Below are 22,153 nucleotides of genomic sequence, written 5' to 3'. Positions count from 1 at the left end.
ATCTTTTCCAGCTCCACCACATTGTTTCTTTTCCACGTGACCCAATACTTACCATATCTTTTCCAGCTCCACCACATTGTTTCTTTTCCACGTGACCCAATACTTACCATATCTTTTCCAGCTCCTCCACGTGGCCCAATACTTACCATATCTTTTCCAGCTCCACCACATTGTTTCTTTTCGACGTGACCCAATACTTACCATATCTTTTCCAGCTTTACCACATTGTTTCTTTTCCACGTGACCCAATACTTACCATATCTTTTCCAGCTTCACCACATTGTTTCTTTCCCACGTGACCCAGTGTTCCCCTTACTTTCAGGATGTTTTATCAATCGACCGAAAAGATCTGATGATCCAGATTTGTCCATCCAAATTAACATAAAATATGGATGACATTTAATGTCATGGTTCACATCTTTCCAGCAAGGGTTCTTAAAGTTTGGTAAATACTGAAATGGGTTCTGAAAAAAAACATGTTTTGTTAAGAGTTCCTAAACAAATTGTTGTATTTTGCAGATTTGTTAATACTTATAGAACAGAGAAATTGATAATGGGGAGGGTTGATCGTTCGCAATCATGGTTAACCCAGCCTTATTGTTTATGTGCCTGTTACAAGTTAAAAGCCTTTAATTCAGTAGATGTTGTTTTTCGCAGTTACTATTGTTTTTCGTTTATTATCCGGTATTTTGTCATAAACCAGACCTATGATATTTTCTATTTTGTCATATTATAAAATCAGCCGTATGTTTTTTCGTCTGAATTGTTTAACGTTCTGTCGTGTGAGGGTTTATTATAGCGGACTATACTATAGGAATTACTATAGGCACCAACTGTATCCCTTCAATTGCATATTATTCCTGTATTGTCAATCTCAGTGTTATGGATAAACTCCGTTAAGATTAGTCTTAATTTCATTTCATGGAAAATTTATTAACACTTGCCGTTACCATGATAGTATTCTGCTATAATTACTTTATTCTTCTGCGGAAAATTACCAGCCGGAGCTTACTTTGAATAATTCTTATATAAACAGCAATAAACTCATTTTCTAGATTTAACTGTGATTTCAATTTTACGCAAGGAACGCTTATTAGAAAATAACGAAAAAACGGCGTTGTCCAGTCCCAGATATATTTTTTTTATCGATTTAAAGATCCCACCCGTTTTTTAAAATTAATTTAGTCCTTGAGTTATAGATCAAATTAATTCGGTCAGTATATGTTAAGTTGTTTCTGTTAATACGTCTTTTGGTCGAGTTACGCCATTTCAATTGATATTTTATAGTGTGTCTATCTATGTTAGATGTTATTTCAGGTAAGGGTGAAGGTTGGCGCCTGTTAAATCGTTTAAATTTGCTGCATTTGTTTGCACCTGTACTAATTCAGGTACTTGTTGTTTAGTTGTTGTCGCTTGTCGATGTGGTTCATGAGTGTTTCTCGTTTTTTATATAGATAAGACCGTTGGTTTTCTTGTTTGAAGAGTTTTACATTAGTAAAGTGTATCGCTTGTTGTTCGGTGTTAGCCAAGACTCCGTGATGACCTATAATGTGTTACTTTTACATGTTGTGACTTGGATGGAGAGTAGTTTTATTGGCCCTCATAACACATCTTCTCATACCAAATCAATAAGTTCTATACTTATAAATGCTTAAAAAGTCGAAGAAAATCCAAAATAGCCCCAAATTACGTACAATTCTCGAAAATCAAGACAATGTTTACGTATTGTCTTTAAGTCTTGTTGGGGAACAATTTTCTTTGATGCAAAATTTATCACTGAATAACATTTTGATCTGATTCATATGTAAACAAATTGGTTAAATGTTTGTTTTTTCTCAATTAAACTTTTTAAAAAGGCATAGTAATCTTACAAAGCGTATTATTATGAAGAATAAAAAGGGAGAGACGGGTCAATTAGACAGCAAATCAACGACACAAATAATTAAAAAGCATATTATCTTCAACATATAGTTGTCTAGAAAGTACGGCAAGCGTTTATACTTAAATCGCTTTAGTTTTTATTACAGTAATAAAGAGCTTCCATTAACACCCTGTATTGAAGAATGGGTTTAACACGGTTAACACGTAGGTTAAAGGGGCACTAGCTGTCAAATTAATGTTCACCGATTTGGCTCAAATTCTCATTTTTGATTTATAAGAATGTAAAACACTTATACAAATGATTAAAAGTATAAAATAAACAATTTACCGATCACGGGATCAATACTATGTTGTTTCGTTTCGTGCAGATTTTTAAGCCAAACCCCCATCTAATTAAATATCGAGTTGACCTCGTAAAACCGCCGATGCCCATATAAGGTATATAAACATAAATATAGATATAAATAGATTAAGCAAAGATTTTTTTAAATATCTCGTAGCTAGTGCCCCTTTAAAGGGTGGGACTAATATATCCAAGGTTACCATTAAATAAAATAGTTATCAAAAGTACCAGGATTATAATTTTATACGCCAGACGCGCGTTTCGTCTGCATAAGACTCATCAGTGACGCTCAGATCGAAATGGTTAAAAAGCCAAACAAATACAAAATTGAAGAGCATTGAGGACCCAAAATTCCAAAAAGTTGTGCCAAATACGGCTAAGGTAATCTACTCCTGGGGTAAGAAAATCCTTAGTTTTTCGAAAAATTCAAAGTTTTGTAACAGAAAATTTATAAAAATTACCATATAGTTGATATTCATGTCAACACCGAAGTGCAAACCATGCAAAGAATGTCCTCGTCCTTTGTATTTTGTCTTTTGTTTTGGCAGTATTTTTCCTGATGGTCTATCCATAAGTGAGATTCATTTGATATACTTGAATGCATTTTTGAAGACGCGTTGAAGTCTAAGAACATTTTTTGTCTGCTTAAGGAATCCAAAGTCAAAGTAACTAGTATACAAGCTATAAGAAATATTACTATGGTACTATACATGTTTTTTAATGGCCTAGATAGTTTCACAGCAATTACATTCCAGAGATACTGCATTCGCATAGATAGTGTCATGTTATCGTGGAGTTGTCCTGAATGGTTTTCAAAGCATGTCTTAAAAAAAACAAGGAACATTCATATAACTCTTTTTGGCAGATTGAAATAATGCAAAGTTAGATTGTGAAAAGACCGTTATTTCACTGTTCAAGATAATAGATAGATTTTCAAGGAATTCAAATATATACAAAATAATAAAATAAAAGAATTAGTTGTCTTTTTTTTGTGGGAGGATTTTTTAGGTACATTTGATTTTATTTCATACAGCTGTTTCGGTTCTAATACATCCTTGCTTTTAAAATATTCGGCTTTGAGCGTTTCGGATGGAGGTAAATCCAGAAAAGCGCTTCAGAAGCATTAAACCGTAATTTTTTTTATCTTGGGACTCGCAAAGGACTATCTGTCGCCTTATATGTTTTATAAAAGTCCTGCTATAAAAAAAATAATATCAAAAACTTTCAATTCAAAGGCGAGCATTACTTCCACGGCGTTGAGTTATAACCAATTGTAGCTTTAACATATATATTCGATTGATATAAAATTCCAAACACTGTAAAAACCACACAAGTGTGTGTAAAGAAATTGACTGCTTTCCATTCAACTTTGCAACCGTATTATTCCAAAAATGTAACCCATTGTAAGGTCAGATTTTGATGTCTTACTAACTTAAAAGGAGCTGTCAAACTTATGTTCGCTGATTTGGCTTAAATTCTCACAATACCAAAACGTTTATCAAAATTAAAAAAAAGTCTAAAATAACAAATTTATGATGCATGGGCTGGATAAAACGTATCAGTATTTGTGTGTATTTTTAATATAGACGCCATCTAATTAAGCATCGAGGTGACCGCAGAAGACTGATGATGGTGGTTTAACGATACAAACCTTAAAATAGATAAACATAGATGCAAACATGTGCTATCGGATTTTTCTAGGTCTGTTTGATTTTATATCATAGGCTGACAAACTTGTTGATCGTCGTTTATACATGTTTTATGTATAATAATGAGTGTGTGTGGATCGAATCAGTCAACCAAACGGTTTACCCATGTTTAAATATTGTTATCTTTCCTGTTTAATATCTGAGCACGCTTAATTTATGCGTTAATCATTTCAAGCTAAGGGGTAAATTCGAAGGTCACATGTATACGAATTTTAATGAGGTCGAATTATTAACTTGCAAGTGACTTATTCATCATCGATTTTTCCAAGTTATTTTGACAGAATTTAACCAAATTGGCTGCTAAAAGCGAATTATTAATTAACTTTTTCACTTTCAATGATTGGAACCAAAAAACCAAACACATTTGTTTTTATCAAAGTAACTCAATATATAAAATTAAAAAAATTCCAGACATATGTAGGTACACATTATAACGTGTCATTGTTGTAAAAAACACCGTTAACTATGAACGTTATGTCAAATTTTCCAAACATAGAAGTGAATTCAATCAGAATTGATGCAGATTCTAGATTTCCCTTCTTTCGATTTGAGACCCAAATAATACTATCAAAAGTATAAATGGCAAAAGTCCGAGTCAGCCTTTTCCCGCCATTATTAGATCATTTAAAAAATATCTCGAAAAGCAGCTTCAAAACCTATCAACATAATTAGCTTATTTCGTTCATTAACTAATGTTCTTCCAACTTATAGTATTGGTTCTAAATTCTAGATTTTTTTTCATATCTCGAAGCCAATACCCGTAAACAAAATTCGGACCTCTTGGAGGTATAACTAGTCGTTTTGTGGAAAAACACGCCTTTACTACGACTTCTTAAATCTTTGTTTAAAACATGTACATTTTTTTTTACTGGTAGATGATTCGGTCTGTACTTTCGCTCCAGTACTATGGACAATATATTGATAATATCAAAAACTAAACATTACAAAAAAATTAAAATAAAGCTATTAAAATTATTTTGTTGGTTTTTGTGTACAATGGTTTTCCTCATTGGAACGTAATATGCAAAAGATTAATATTTGAAAACTGCACACCTTCTGTATTTTTTTATCGTTTTCATGAAAACTGTACATATTATTACATAGTTGCGACATCATCAGATTGAAATTCATATATTTTTCATTTATATATTTCTTAATTTTAGAATTTGTATTTCCAAACAAAAAGTGCAAATTTGAAAAACGTGGCCTAGATCCCAATAAATGATTTAGGACCTTTCAATTTCCAAATCGGTTATATCTAGCATGCCCACACAATTTGTTTTGAAATTTTTAAAGGTTAGAAATTTATTTGTAGACTTTCAGGTGTTGTAAGACTTCATTAGCAGTTTGGCTGATTCATCAGAAAACTATTTAATTACAATTCCCAACAGACCACCAATTAAATCAAATTACTGTCATGGGACGGTTGCAGATTTGGGAATTAGTAGAGATACACTGGTACAAGTATAATGTGGCAGTTAGGATTATTATGTCGTATTTATTTTTCTTGTTTAAAACTATAAATTTCATATTCCTTTATTTGATTATATAGATGAAGCTTATTCAGTACATATTTTTTAAATAAAATAGCTTTTGCTATTTTAATTCATTTGTTAAAAATATTTATTTATATTGAAAAGTTTAATATTTGCACCGCGGCAAAACCTTTGATTACCTTCTGTGAGAAACTTAGGGTGCGCTCGATTGGCAGGTTTGGAATGCTCTGAACCTTCAGGACTCGCCGGAAGTTGAATAAAACAGATTGGAATTGTGTTCTGAACTCATTCCTCGTGTTCCCAAAATATAAGTGGTGCTGACAGAATTCAAAATGGCGTTGAAGGGAACAGAATGGTAAATTACAAAACGATATAAAGCTTTCATATCCTCAGAAATACGAAGATATTACTGGTGTGATGTGTATTTAGTTATGTCTACCACAAGCAACATTTTTATAAATTTTAATGGAAATCAAATATTGAAGATTTTACAATTTATACAGGTCAATCAAGTTGACACTACACGAAATATTCATTTATCAAGGAACATTACTTCATATGGGCATAGGGGAGCAACCATTCAACTTTAAGGGGAAAGGATGGGGTCCTAAATAAAATCTGATCCCCAATTTGGTCAAGCAGATGACTAAAAAGAAATATTCTGAATCCAGATTTCCCCAAAACCTTATAGCTTTAAATTTTGAAAAAAAAAAATTTATTTGATAGCGTCAACATCTTAAACACAAATGAGAGCTAGTTACTCATGTGGGGGACTGTTCCCCATTTGATGGGCTTTCCCCAACATGTTAAATCTGGGAAAAGATATAATTCAGACAAAAAGCAATACCTCCTCTTTGAAGTAAAATGGTTGCTCCCGAAGGGGGTGGAGTATGTGGGGAGGTGTACAGTTTGTAAAGTTATGCTTAGAAACGTATCACGTCAGGGTAATCACCCAGTGTACCCAGATCACCCACCCCCTTTTATTCTGTCAATGGCTATGGTAATTTGTTATCAGAAAAACTAATAAATGTTTTCCGGTATAATTTTGACATAAGGCCTGACCATAAATAACCTATGCCAAGGGGGAGGGGCCAAAATTTATATTTAGTTTTTCGAAGCTATCAAATATGTTTCTCATAATAATTTAACATTGACCACAACATTTGCTTTCCCTGTGAGCATGGTGAGTTAAGTTGGATCCCCTCCTAAGCAGATGAAATTGTAGATATATTACAGAAAGAAATCAATTAATGTCACAACATACAAATGAGTAGGAATATGCTTTGTACATGTATACAATTTATAATTGTAAGATTGCTTTGGTTTAATTATTTAAACACTGGAAGATGTGGCAATTGGTTGCCAATGAGACAACTCTCCAACCAAATCTAAAGTATAAAAATACATGCTATCATAGGTCACAGTTTAGGCTGTTTGCCTTCAACCATGTAAAAATATACCTATTTATTTGACCTTCGTTCTCATTTCTTTCAATACAGAAAGAATGTATTGCACCAATGATAATTTCGGTACGTCATGGAATCTGGAAATTTGCTACATGCTTTCTAAGTACGAGTAATTTGAAGATATTGAATGCTCCATTTCTGATTACCTATGGCATATGATGATAAAAGTTGTACTTTGTTGATTAACTTATGTATTATTTCAGTTTTTGGTTTTCATTTACTTAGATATATTATAGCGCATCACATTTAGCATCAGTCGTTTTCCGTACACATCAGTTTTAATACAAACTAGAATAAGATATGGTCCGCATCCCCGAAATTTAGGCATAATTGTTCCTGCTACAATGCACTTCCGACACTGCTTTTAGTTTTTTTTACATACTGAAAACGACAAATTTATTTTTCATTACCTGTAATACGCATCGTTTGGTGGTTGAAGGTGGTGGTTGTGTAATTTATTGAGAGCCAGTTTTACAGATTTTACAGATTTTTACAGACTTGATAGTGTTTTAATGTGAACTTTTATTTCCTGTATTGCCAATGAGAACCCTGAATGATGTTTTAGCAAAGTGAAAATACATTTACTGCCATTTCTCGAAAGAAAATGAGATACACGAGACAAAGAAATAGCCGATTCATAGTCGCCATCTTGGTTTTATGAAGAAATTTTAAAGAAGTTTTTAATTAACAGTCCTTTTACCTTTTAAACATAGAACACTTTTAATATATAGTGAACAGTTTTAAGGAAGACAATTGTTTTATTTAATCATTTTTTCCAAATCACTGTTTTTGAGTAGATACAACCAACAGTAAATTCAAAATGTCGAGAAGGTCAAGTAGAGAATTAGTTCCAACTAAAATATATACACCCAGCAAGAGTATTCAAACTACTAAGAATTATGTATTAAATGAGAAAAGAACTTTGAATAAAATTAAGGAAGCTGCAAATAGAGACATTGATATTCAAGCAACTTTGAAAAGGGGGAATTTAATCATACAGTTTTCATCGGCTGCATTTTTGCAATTCAATACATGCTTCGACCAGTATTTTAGCTCAAACCAAAGTTTAAAACTAACAGTACATGAAAGGTTCGATTTATCAAAGAAATTATCTGAGAGGTCAATTTCATTTGCTGACGTTAGTAATCCGTCAAAGCAATTATATAGGGTGAACATTTTTAATACAACATGTCGTATTGAAGTGAATGGGAAACAATTTATGTCATTCATAGATGAATTTTCTAAAATTGCATCGCATATGAGTAATGATGTAGACTATAAACATCTCAACACCAAAATTAAAGAGCAATGTGATTTTTTATTATCATCAATTAATAACGGTCATAATCCGTCAGTTGTAGTGGATAATACAAAGATTAGTCAATCTAAAGCTGTTACAAATGCTGCCGCTGGTAGTAATGACATTAAGGACCCTAAAGTATGCCCTAAATGTACTAGAAATTGCTTATCTAGAAGTGTCTGGTGTAATAGGGGTGAACATTGGATACACTATAATTGCGAAAAACTAAAAAGTGAAATGATTAACATTTTAGAGAATAATTCTGATACAAACCATTATATATGTTCAATTTGTGATATAGACTCCATAGATGATAAGCAAGTATTATCTGTGAATTCTCCCACTCATACTCAAGTATGTGATAGTATCAACTTACCTTTGGTCAACATGATTAATGAAGAATCTTTTTTAGAAGGAAATGGAATAGAATCCGATACTTCAGTAAAACATATAGATAAAGATCAAGTAATACCCAAAGTAACTTTTGCTCAATCTCTTTTATTGGAGGAATTTCCAAGGTCTTGTGCCTTATGTTTAGAGTTGTTAAATACTGATGAACAAATTTGTGAATTCTGTGATCAATCTTATCACATAAAATGTATGGGAAAAGAAAATAAAATATGTCTAGGATGTGAAGCAACACATAGTCAAAATTCTGAAAATTTGCATTTGAATATTGAAACTTCAGTAAAGAAGGTTAATTCACCTCGTCCAACTTTAGTCTGTGTAGACAAAAACATTACTGATAAATCTAAAGAAAATCAAGATAAGGATAATGAAAATAGTGTGTTGAAACAGAAAGAATTGCGTCAATTAGAACTAAAATTAAAGAAAAAAGAAGAAAGTCTGAAATTAAAAGAGTTGTCAGTGAATGAAAAACTTAAAGAGAAAACCAAGCTTCTTGATTATCTTCACCAAATTGAAGCCCGAAATTTAGAGTTAGAACAAACCATAAAAACAATGAATAGGAAAATTATTATATTGGAAGAAAATCAAAATAACTCTTCCCTGCGTAATGAAAAATCAGAATCTGGAAATTTAAATAGTCATAGGGATAATAGTGAAGATTTACTGGTACAAGTAAGGAATAAAGTCACAAAATTTATTGTGGACAAGATTGAAAATGAATTGGATAAATTATCTGACAATATTACTGAAAGCAATGATAAATTAAAGGATACACAAAATCATGTTTATCAACAAAATGTGAAAGATAACTCAGAAAATCAATATTCTCAACATAATTGGGATTACCAAAATTATTATCATCAATATCCATATTATTATGATCATCACAACTCATATTATATAAATAAATATGGAACTGTAAATGAGAGTCATAGTGATTCAGAAAGTAGATGTGATTATGAAAATCAATGGTTTCAAGATACGTCTCCGGACAATACTCAAACTGTTACTCATTCGAATCTTATTGATGTATTAGCGTCAGACAACCAAGTAAGGACAAATTGTGATTCACAAAGTAATCAACCTAGGGACTATTTGGGACAAAATTTATATTTCCAAAGTAATAACATTGCCAAAACTTTACATGGAAATAATTTTTTATGGAAAACAAGCCTCAGTGTCCAACCGACATAATGGAACAATTAAATCATGAAAGTAGAGAGGATGATAAAAAGAAAGAACTTAATATTTTAACTTTTAATTGTAAAAATATACAAACATGTGGTATGTTTTTTGATGAACTTTTTAAATCAACAGATATATTTTTAATTCAAGAACATTGGCTGTTTAATTTTCAACTGAATTTACTTAATGAACTTCATCAAAATATTTGTGGAATTGGAAAAGCGGTCGATGATAAAGATCCAATAAATCCAACCAATTTACCTCGTGGTTATGGGGGAACAGGAATTTTATGGAGAAAAGACCTTGACAATTTTATTAATCCGTTAGATATTGGAAACGATAGAATTTGCTGTGTTGAACTTTTAGGATCTTCAAAGCTACTCCTAGTATCTGTTTACTTACCATGTAAAGGAACACCATCTGACTCATTAGAATTTTATAACTGTATAGACCAACTACATGAAATCGTTCAAAGTTATAGCGACTCTCACTCTATTATAATTGGTGGCGATTTTAACGAAAATATTTTAAGTAAAATAGATACGAGAAGAAACAAATATTTAGTAGACTTTTTGAATGAAAATAGTTTATATACTGAAGAAAATGGTATTACTTTTGTAAATTGTAGTGGTAAAGGAACTTCAACTATTGACTTTTTACTTTTTAAACAAGATTTTAAAGAGAATGTGATCAGTATGGAAACAATGGACAATGTAGCTACTAACGTGTCTGATCATTTTCCTGTTAAAGCAAAATTGAAATATATCATCAATGCTAAAGAAAAACTGAAATGTTCAAATTCAAATATTCTACCCTCTGGAAAAACTCCATGGAAAAAAATAGATAAAGACGCATATAAAACTTTAGTTGAAAATGGATTAGATAATTTTTCATCATCTTTAGAAAATAAATATGAAGTGGATATTGCTTTTCAAAATATGAACAGTTTACTCTTCAATTCAGCAAAAAGTTGTTGTCCAACTCCTCGAAAAAGATATAGAAAACCAAAATTAAAAGTAATGAATGAAGATATTTCTGGCGCAATTGCAATGAAAAAAAAGGCTTTTTATCAATGGAAGATTAATGGGCGGTCGGAAGATCCAAGGAATGAACTTTATATTCAGAAAAAAGAGACAACTTATAATTTACGTAAACACTGTCGCAAGGCAGTTGCGATGAATAGAATCGATGAAAGAGAAAAAATAATGGAAGCAAATATCAAAAACAAAAATTCATTTTATAGACTTATTAAAAAACAGAGGGGAAGATTAAGTAATCATATAGATGAACTATCTGTAGGAGACACAGTGTATAGTACAGAAAACAACATTTTAAGTGGATGGAAACATCATTTTGAAAATTTAACAAAAAATTCTATTCATGAACATTTTGATAACAAATATCAACAAAAGATCGAACAAGAATATATTGATATAATTGACATTTGTAGAGCTATGTTTCAGCACCAAAGTATTACTGAAAATGAAATAGTAGAAGCTTTGAAGTTATTAAATTTAAATAAATCACCAGATATATTTGGAGTTTCAACTGAAAACTTATTATATGGAGGACAATCTCTTATTTATCACCTTAAAGAACTCTTGGATAGTACTTTTAGACTTTGTTATATACCAGACGAACAGAAATTAGGGATAGTAATTCCGCTCTTTAAGAATAAAGGAAGTTGTAAAGACAGTAAAAATTATCGTGGAATAACAATTACTCCAACATTATCCAAACTCATTGAGGCTGTTTTAAAGATCAGAATTAATCCTGACATTATAAAATATCAAAATCCATTACAACGTGGCTTTACTAAAAGAACAGCACCATTAAACTGCTCTTTTATTATAGAAGAATATCACAAGGAATGTATCGAGTTAAATGATCAAATAATAATAACTATGCTTGATGCAAAATCTGCATTCGATGCTGTTAAACATGCTGGGCTTATCAGAAGATTATATCAAATGAAAATTCCGGAACAATCAATTTTAATTATTGATAATCTATATAAAAATGCTGTTTCTTGTGTTAAATGGAATAATCAAATATCGGACACTTTTAGAATAGAACAAGGCGTAAGACAAGGAGGGACTCTTAGTGCAGACTTGTACAAAATATAAATAAATACACTTTTAGACATTTTAGCTGATTCAGGATATGGAGGCAAAATTGGATCTATTTCTTGTTGTGCTCCTACTTGCGCAGATGATTTAGCCATTCTTAGTAACTGTCCGTATGAAACGCAAATTTTAATTGATATGGCCTTTGATTTTAGTAAACGTGAGGCATACTTACTACAACCAGCAAAAAGTTGTGTTATACAGTCTAAATCACGTCACCATGAGAAAGTAAATGAAAATTTTTGGAATTTAGGCAATTCTGTTCTTCCAACTTCTAATAAAGCAACACATATAGGAATATGTCGTACAGACGATGATTCATGTAAAGCAACAATAGATGAGAATTTAAAGAAAGCAAGAAGGACACTATATAGTTTAATGGGGGTTGGACTTTATGGCGAAAATGGACTAGATCCACAAACTTCAATGTCAATAATGAATACTTATATTATACCGATAATGTTTTATGGATTGGAAATAGTAATCCCTAGAGGAAGATGTTTAGAAACTTTAAATATCCAATTTAAGAAGTTCTTGAAACAATTGTTATCTTTACCAAAAACAGTAGCAGATCCTGCTATATATATGATTTCTGGGATGTTACCTGTAGAAGCTCAAATAGATGTAAAAATTTTAACTTTTTATGGAAATATTACTAGACAAGGAAAAAATTCTATTGAATGGCAACTAGCGGAAAGGCAATTAAATGTTAAATCTATTAATAGTAATAGTTGGTTTAGTTTACTGAGGAAAATATTTTTGAAATATGAACTTAATGATCCTGCACAATACTTAGTTAATCCAATTAGTAAATACCAATGGAAAAGGGAAATAACTTCCAAAGTTCAAAAATTCTGGATTGAGAAGATACTGAATCAAGCAAAACTTTATACCAGTTTAAGATACTTATCGTTGATATATAAACCAGGACAATGTCATCCTATTGCAAATACAAATACTATGAATTCAAGGGAAATTATTAGAATTCCTACAAAATTGAAAATAGCTACTGGGAGTTACATTCTGCAAACAGTTAGAGCCAAGTTTAAAAGTAATACAGAACTGTCTATATGCAAACTGTGTAATGAAACAGAAGAAACTTTACCACATTTCTTATTAACGTGTAAAAGTTTAGAAGATATCAGAAAACCAATTTTGGAAGATTTAATTAATTCCTGTAGTGAAGAACTAGCTGCCTTTAATATGAAAGGTGAACATTTTGACATTTTACAACTGATCATAGATCCCTTTAATTACATGACAATGTTAAGAAATGAAAAAGTTTTTAAAGTGATGGGTCAACATTAAGATTTTACAATACTAATATCATAGTAATTATAATGATATAATTATCTGTATAACACCGTAAGCCTCAGTCACAATCGGAGCCAAAACAAAATAGAAAAAAAACCAACTAGCACATTGATATCAAATAACAGTCAGTATCAAACCATGTACTGCATAATTCAAAAGAACTATCAATATAATCATCATTTGTTTCCCCCATAATAGTAAAGTTTTCTTGTGTTTACATCGAAGATATATCATATTTATCTAACTTTTCAAAGTTCTGACATGTGCTAGACTGAATATGCTGAAAAGAGTTCCTCCCTCAAATTTTGATAATGCGAGCATTCGATTGATAAATTACGCTCATCCTCAACTCTATCAGCTGTACAATACGATTTTTTTTAATATCCGGCATTTTCAATTCTTAATGTGATGGGTGAGCACCGATTCTTAATCAACATATGAACTTCCTTTCTGAAAATCAATGATACATTGTAGCTAAATATTTTTCCCCTTGAAAACAATCTTTAAATGAAAAATAAGTGTCACAAAACACATAATGTAGTTAGTTTTTACAATTAGACAATTTGAAAAAGACAAAAGCAGGACAATAATGTCACACATTGTTTTAGATTTCTTACTAGTTGTTACACCCCCAAGGGTGACTGGGGTATAGAAATATGGTCACTTGGTCTTCTCCCGACCGGCAGTAAAACGCTTGCCGAAGTGGGGCGTCCGTTTGGCTGTGCGGGATGTATCAAGTTCGCAGTCACGTCCGGTCAGAAGGGGGACGTTAAATCCGATGCCTCGTGTAAAGAGAGTGCCACGCTCTTTGCACGTTAAGAACCCTTGCAACAACTCTTTGAGGGGTCCGTAGGTGGCCTGTTGCAAGGCAAAATTTCTGTCCCTATCCAATATACCCTCCTTTTCCGGTGGCAGTCCAAATTTCTCCGACCATCATCCCAGATGACCTCTATTATATCAACCTACCTATTGTATTTATTGTGAACTTGTTCTCGTCCTGAATATGCATGAAATATTTGCCACTGGACGTTAAGCAACCAACAATCAATCAATCAATACTAGTTGTTACTGGCTTTTCTACTGCACCCGTTCTTTTTGAACAGTCAAAATACGTTGACTGTATTTTTCTATGTCATAAATTTCATAAACCGTCACCGACCCGATATCCCTTTTCCTCATGAATATTTTTAAAAGAAAAAGAAATTGCCGCCGCAATGTTCATGTCCGTCATATTTGTTTTTCGTTTTGTTGTAAATCATCAGTCCTGCACTTCCTTCAACCATTATAAAAGAGACATATTTTTCTAGATTTTGAAATAAGCTCGGGATATAAAATTGGAATCACTATAAATAAATTAAGTGTCATCTCTCAGACTATGTCTGATCGATCGCTTAAAGTGCTGTGTACTGTCTCCGTATTTCGTGGATTAACATTCCCTAACATGATACCGTATTCATAATTGGAATTGCTGATCTTTTCTGAGCACATATTTCGTCCTAGTTGTCATCTTATGTGCTGTTGCGTTTCGGTGTTGTGTCGTTGTTCTCCTCTTATATTTAATGCGTTTCCCTCGGTTTTGGTTTGTTGCCCCGATTTTGTTTTTTGTCCATGGATTTATGAGTTTTGAACAGCGGTATACTACTGTTGCCTTTATTTAAGGATCTGGGTATGTATTTCGGGGGCAGATCCAGCAATTTGAAAAGGGGGATTCCCAACCCGTTCCAGCTATATGATCCCATTCAATTACATTGATTGGCCCAAAAAGGGGGTCCACCCCACCCCCCTTTTGGATCCGTCAATGTATTTGTCTCCTTGTTTTTCTCAATTTTACTGACGCTACATATTATTTCTGCGACAAAATTAATTCAAATATCCAACTCCGATATATTTCTTTATGTAGTTAATAGTTAAAACCTCACCCCCTGATACGCGAAAGGGGGTATCCAACGATCTAGTGAAAGAAGGTAGACCCAGACACACACAAAAAACACAGCGAACTAGAACAGTACAAACTGAGAGGGGACACAGCATCAATGAAATGTTGAGAAAAATGAAATACTCAGACACTTAAAACGAAAGAGGGACCCGGGTAATGACTGATGAGCAGTTGCAATAAGCATGTGTATCAACTCCAATGTACTAAAACTTACATCCCGCATGGAAAGAATAATTGGGATCAAAACGGACAACCACAAATATTACAGAGAACGGAGTTGGTACTTTTTAGAGAAAAATTACCCATACACATAAGAAAAATGCATTGTCGGAATAATGGGATGTCGGAGTAATGGGCTGTCGGAGTATTGGGTTGTCGGAATAGTGGGCTGTCGGAGTAATGGGCTGTCGGAATAGTGGGCTGTCGGAGTAATGGGCTGTCGGATTAATGGTTGTCGGACTAATGGGATGTCACCGATACTTTCACTAAGCGTTAAAAAGTTGCAAATAAGAAACTATCTTTGCCGCTTTGACTTATATAAACAATTAGTTTATTTAAGAAAAACAAACACCAACATCATGACGCATGTGAAAGTGAGGTTGCTTTCGACAACTGAACAATTTTTGTTAACTTTATCATTGACGTAATTTGCTGATCGATGCACCAATTTGTTACCACCAAAAGTTACCAAACGTAATGGAAAATAAACTTGTCGTTTTTAAAGGCAGTGCTTGTAGGCCTGACTTTTAAGTCATGAGGTTCATCTTTTCATACGCAATCTATGCAGGGGGTCTTTTGGCCTGAAATAGATCCGGAAATGTTCGAATTTCTCCTCTTCTTTTTATGGTATAATATGGTTTTTGTTTCTTTCATTTACATTGGGGACTAAAGAAACGATCAGTGTGTATTGTTCGTTTTATAGAACTTGTTATTAGTGTGTATTTTGCATTATAAGCAGTCAACCTGACTACAAACTATCATTATGTGTATTCCGTGTGGAAAGAGGTCGGGTCAATTTCGAGTGATATCTGACATCTAAAGATTCTTTAATTAGTTCAGACGTTGATATAACAATGAAAAGTCGACTGAACATGATTAATATTGCATCTTCTATAATTCAAAGCGGAATTCGGTTTATGAACGAGAAACCGTAAAGCGTTTTTAATTTCGGTATTAGTTATGTATGTTGTCTACGTATTATCCTGGTTCCCGGTACTACGTTCCGGGTATTAGCTATTTGATGTGATGTGTACCATTACGATCGGGTACCAGCCAATCTACGTGTGTATGTGTACATGATTTCCCGCCAAAATGACCGATTTACAGCTATATAAAATAGTCCATAAACGTTCCGTATAATGATATGCAAATTCATAATTAATCGTAACTTTTTTTATCTTTGTATAATAAATATAACAAAATGGATTCCACAAAATTGAAAATAGCATTATTTTGCGAGGATTTCTCATATTTTTCTCACTTCCGGGCGCAGTAAGACGAATGTTTTGAAGAAGCTCGAAGAATTTGACAAAGTGAATTGAGAAGGAAACAGATAGATATACGTCCTTGCTATCAGGTAAAACAATTTAAATGTACAGATCAAACACATTTACTTCAAACAAATAGTACAGGCTTAAGCTTTTTATTGTCTTACACGACTGTAGTCTAGTGTTTAAACAACGGCGGTGACCTACAAGGTACGGGTCATACTGGGTCAAGTCTAAATATGTAAACATATCCACGTGCTATTAGGTAGAAAGCATCGTAATGCAATATCTACAATTTTTCCTCCTTTATACATCGTTTAACCAGATATATTTCTCTTTCAAATACACTTAAACACGGGTTGTATGTACGTATCTTTTCTAGTGTTTTCTTGTCCTTATTAAAGTTCATTTGTTGATGTTTAAATATTTTTGAACGACTGAACACAGGAGTGAATGAATGCAACAATTATATATACTGAAGACTTGGGCTGTACAATGATAGTGTACGTATATCATCTATAATACTAAAATTACGAGGTCCAATTTGTCAGCCGTCATCACGTAAAAACGATGAATCAAAGAATTCATCTTTATATATAACTAATATAGTACAATGCTGTTGATTAAAAATTACACCACTCCAGACCTTTTTGTTTCCACATAATTATTATTGCCAATAATTAAGAAGTTCCGGGTCGAATCCGATACCGATACCAATAGTATATTCACTTGTTACTATTACCTTATCTGTACGTTCCGCATCTTACAGGCGCACCACAAAACGCTGTATTTAGGATTTTGCTATATACACGGGTCGTAATTACAGGGTTTACTCTACTAAATTCAATCATTGTCACATTGTTCCCGATTGTAGTATTTTAATCATTATGACTTTCTAAGATGACAATACGAATAATAAAAATCTGGACTTAATAAGGCGTACAGGTACAGCATGTACAGTTCATGTGTTTGCCGGAATGACGTAAAACAGCGAATCAAAGAATTCAACTTTATTTATAACTCATAAAGGACAATGCTGTTGATTGAAAAATACTCCTTTCCAGGTCCTTTTGTTTTCCATATAAAATTAATAATATCAATAATTAATAAGTTCCAGGTCGACGGGTTCAAACAGAAAGATGTTGAAAGCAGAGAAAACTGCATCTTATAATCGACATGACTTTATCAGATGACAATACCATTACTAAAATAAGGCTTACGCATAGTAATATTCTATAATTCAGTCACAGATCCGCGACAACACGGGTGTGTTCTAGTACTGATAATTATTCTAGCAGTAATTATGTTAATTTAGGATGTTATGACAGGAATTCATGAGTTATGTCTCAGGCTTTCTGAAAAAATATCAATGACAATGTAAACAGGAACAAAACATTGACACGAATGATGCTCTCTTCTATGTTATAGTTATTTAGGTATGTGTGTTGCACAAGTTTAAAAAAAACTTAACTTTTTTTCAGGGCACAAACCCACTTTAAAGAGACTTGTCTACTGCCATACTCATCCTATTTTCATGCATCATTTGCAAGCAAGTGACTGAATGGTTTGCAAAATTAAAAATCAGGACGGTGTCCAATTAAAACAAAAGAACTAAACTGGATGAATATTGTAGGAGAAATCTAGAGGAAAGTTTTGATTTGTGAAATTGGTTTTCCTGAAATGTCATCCATCCTAGCCTGCAAAAAGGAACTATAACTGTCCACCACCAACTGACGAGCTAATGTTGAGCTTCACATATGGAATTACTCAAATACCATCAATGTCTATGTTTTCAGCACAGATTTCACAAGTTATGACACAGCTGTGCTTTTTTGTATACCTGTTAAAGAGTTGTATACTAATTTTTTTTTTTTATCAATAAATATATATTGTGTCATTTAAGAACTGGTATTTTGCCAAAAGATGCATACTAGTGAATGAAAGTGGTGCAGTTCATTTTGCTTTGGTATATAGAATTGAATTACAATTGTTCATGTTATTGGAATGCTTATAAAAATATGGAGATGTGGTACAATGTATATGATATTTAGTGAGTTTATCAAGCAAAAGTGAATAAGAAATAGGTATAAGCAGTTACAGGTACTACTGTACAATCTCAAACAATGAGAAAAACTCATACCGTAAACAGAATTTCATATTTACAAGTAAGTTTTGTTTTTGCGTTGAATAATTTTCTTCTATTGTTTTAATAGCAAATATGGGAAGTGGTTAAAATGCTAATGAGACAGCTGTTATGGCCACAGAACCTTAATTGAAAACTTCTTTTTCATTCATACCGGTAGATTTTGCCTGGAGTTAGAAACATATCTGCCAACTTTTCAAAATGCACATGGGGGTTTTACGTGAAAGATGGTCCATATAGTCATACAAAACTTTCAAGGGGGCCTTCAAATGGAAGCAGGACAAGTTGCCCCACTGGCTTATCGCCCCACTTTTTCAAAAAACCACCACAAACTGATTTATCAAATCGCCCCACATGTGAAATTGGTTAAATCATGTTTAATATTACTCCTGCCAACTCGCCCTACTTATAAAAAAACGGTAATATTTAGATTAATATATATATAATTAAAAATAAATACTCGCACCACTTTAATGAAAACTAATCTACACAGAATACAAACAAACCGAAAATTAATTTAATTACTATTATTGATATATACTGAAATTATAATTCTAAAAAAAACCTGATTGTTGAAGAATAACTGTAAGTTTTGAAGCTTAGTTATTTGCATAACAATTGAAAAGAAACCAGTTAAATGTATCAAAATGCAATATAAGGAATTTAACTTATATTCAATGTAACAACATCTTTTTCCATAAGTGGGGCGAGTTGGCATTACTAAATTCATCCTGGTTAATAATATATTTATCTAGATTTCACCCATTTCCATTAGGTAGGACCAGTTGGCAGGAGTAATATTAACAGGATTTAACGCAGTTCACAATTGGGGCGATTTGGTAATCCCGGTTGGGGCAGTTTTTTTGTCGAGCCTGCGACTTTTGTCGCAGAAAGCTCGACATAGGGATAGTGATCCAGCGGCAGCGATGTTACATTTGTAGCTCAGTTCTTAAAAGCTTTATATTTTAGAAGGTGGGAGACCTGGATGCTTCATACTTTGTATATGGTTGCCTCATAATACGAAGATTCCGTCAGTCACATGTCCAATGTCCTTGACCTCATTTTCATGGTTCAGTGACTACTTGAAAAAAAAAAGTTAATTTTTTTTTGTAATGTTGAATTCTCTCTTATTATAAGTAATAGGATAACTATATTTGGTATGTGCGTACCTTGCAAGGTCCTCTTGCCCGTCAGACAGTTTTCACTTGACCTCTACCTCATTTCATGGATCAGCGAACAAGGTTAAGTTTTGGTGGTCAAGTCCATATCTGAGATACTATAAGCAATAGGTCTAGTATATTCGGTGTATGGAAGCACTGTAAGGTGTACATGTCCAACTGGCAGGTGTCAAATGACCTTGAGCTCATTTTCATGGTTTAGTTTTTCTAATACTATATGCAATAGGTCAACTATATTTGGTGTATGGAAATATTTCATGATCTACATGTCAGTCGCACAGGTTGTATTTGACCTTGATCTCATTTTTTACGGTTCATTGCTCAGTGTTAAGGTTTTTGTGTTTTGGTCTGTTTTTTGTCGACCCTGCAACTTTTGTTGCAGAAAGCTCGACATAGGGATAGTGTTCCGGCGGCGGCGGCGGTGTTAGTTCACTTCTTAAAAGCTTTATATTTTAGAAGGTGGACGAACTGGATGCTTCATACTTTGTATATAGATGCCTCATGTTACGAAGTTTCCGTCAGTCACATGTCCAATGTCCTTGACCTCATTTTCATGGTTCAGTGACCGCTTGAAAAAAAAGTTAAGATTTTTTGTAATGTTGAATTCTCTCTTATTATAAGTAATAGGATAACTCTATTTGGTATGTGCGTACCTTGCAAGGTCCTCATGTCCGTCAGACAGTTTTCACTTGACCTCGACCTAATTTCATGGCTCAGTGAACAAGGTTAAGTTTTGGTGGTCAAGTCCATATCTCAGATACTATAAGCAATAGGGCTGGTATATTCGGTGTATGGAAGGACTGGATGGTGTACATGTCCAACTTGCAGGTGTCATCTGACCTTGACCTCATTTTCATGGTTCAGTGGTTATAGTTCAGTTTTTGTGTTTTGGTCCGTTTTTCTCCTACTTTAAGCAATAGGTATACTATATTTGTTGTATGGAATTATTGTAAGGTGAACATGTCTAGCGGACAGATGTTATCTGACCTTGACCTCATTTTCATGGTTCAGTGGTCAAAGTAATTTTTTTTCAGTTTTGGTCTTTTTATCAAATACTATACGCCATAGGTGAACTATATTAAGTGTATGGGAATATTTTATGATCTATATATTAGTCACGCAGGTTTTATTTGACCTTGACCTCATTTTCGCAGTTCATTGCTCAGTGTTAAGCTTTTGTGTTTTGGTCTATTTTTATTAAACTATAACTTATAAGTATAAGGTCAACTACGTTTGTTGTATGAAAGCATTGTTAGCTGTACATGTCAGCCTGGCATGGTTCATTTGACCTTGACCCCATTTTCATGGTTCATTGGTCTTTGTTAGTTATCTTGGTTAATGTAACGTTTATGTGACAGTTGTAATAAAGCTTTATACTAGGACTATCAACATAATATCAATGATTAGTAAAGAAGGCGAGACATTTCAGTGTGTGCACTCTTGTCTTAAACTACAAGCAATAAGTCAATTTTATTTGTTGTATGGAAGAATTGTAAGCTGTACATGCCTACCTGGCATGGTTTATCTGACCTTGACCTCATTTTCATGGTTCAAAGGTCAATGTTTAGTTTTCTTGGTCTATGTTAAGATTATGTGACAGTTGTAATAACGCTTTATTATTAGGACTATCAACATAATATCAATGATTAGTAAAGAAGGCGAGACATTTCAGTGTGTGCACTCTTGTTTTTAAAGTGGGGCGAGTTAGTGAAAAAGTGGAACGATTTGTCATGGATTCCCTTCAAATATATTCTAATGTGGTATTTGGCTTCTTCGTGCATTAACAAGCTCATAGCCATTGTTGAATTAATTGTTTTCTTTAAAATAGTCGACAAAATTGCTCTTACAAAATTTCCAAATGGGAGCCTCGAGCTCGATGGGGGAAATACTCTGCAAATACTGACAGTTGACAGGTACATGTATGGTCATCAAAAAAGTTGACATGTTACTATGTACATTTACCATTATGTTACTTGATGTCCTTGTTATACACACAGTTCAGAGACTAGTCAATCTTTGTGAACTATTTTTTATGGGAGTCATAGAATATGTGTATACAATCAATAATTAAAAATAGTCTATTTATATTGAAAAGGAAAAGTTCTTATGTGTCTAAAGAAGAGGGATGAAAGACACCAAAGAGACAGTCAAACTCATAAATTTAAAGCAAACTGACAAGGC

The sequence above is a fragment of the Mytilus trossulus genome, chromosome 5 (assembly GCF_036588685.1).
Source record: "Mytilus trossulus isolate FHL-02 chromosome 5, PNRI_Mtr1.1.1.hap1, whole genome shotgun sequence".
NCBI classification, from domain to species: Eukaryota; Metazoa; Mollusca; class Bivalvia; order Mytilida; family Mytilidae; genus Mytilus; species Mytilus trossulus.
This window is presented reverse-complemented; position numbering follows the sequence as displayed.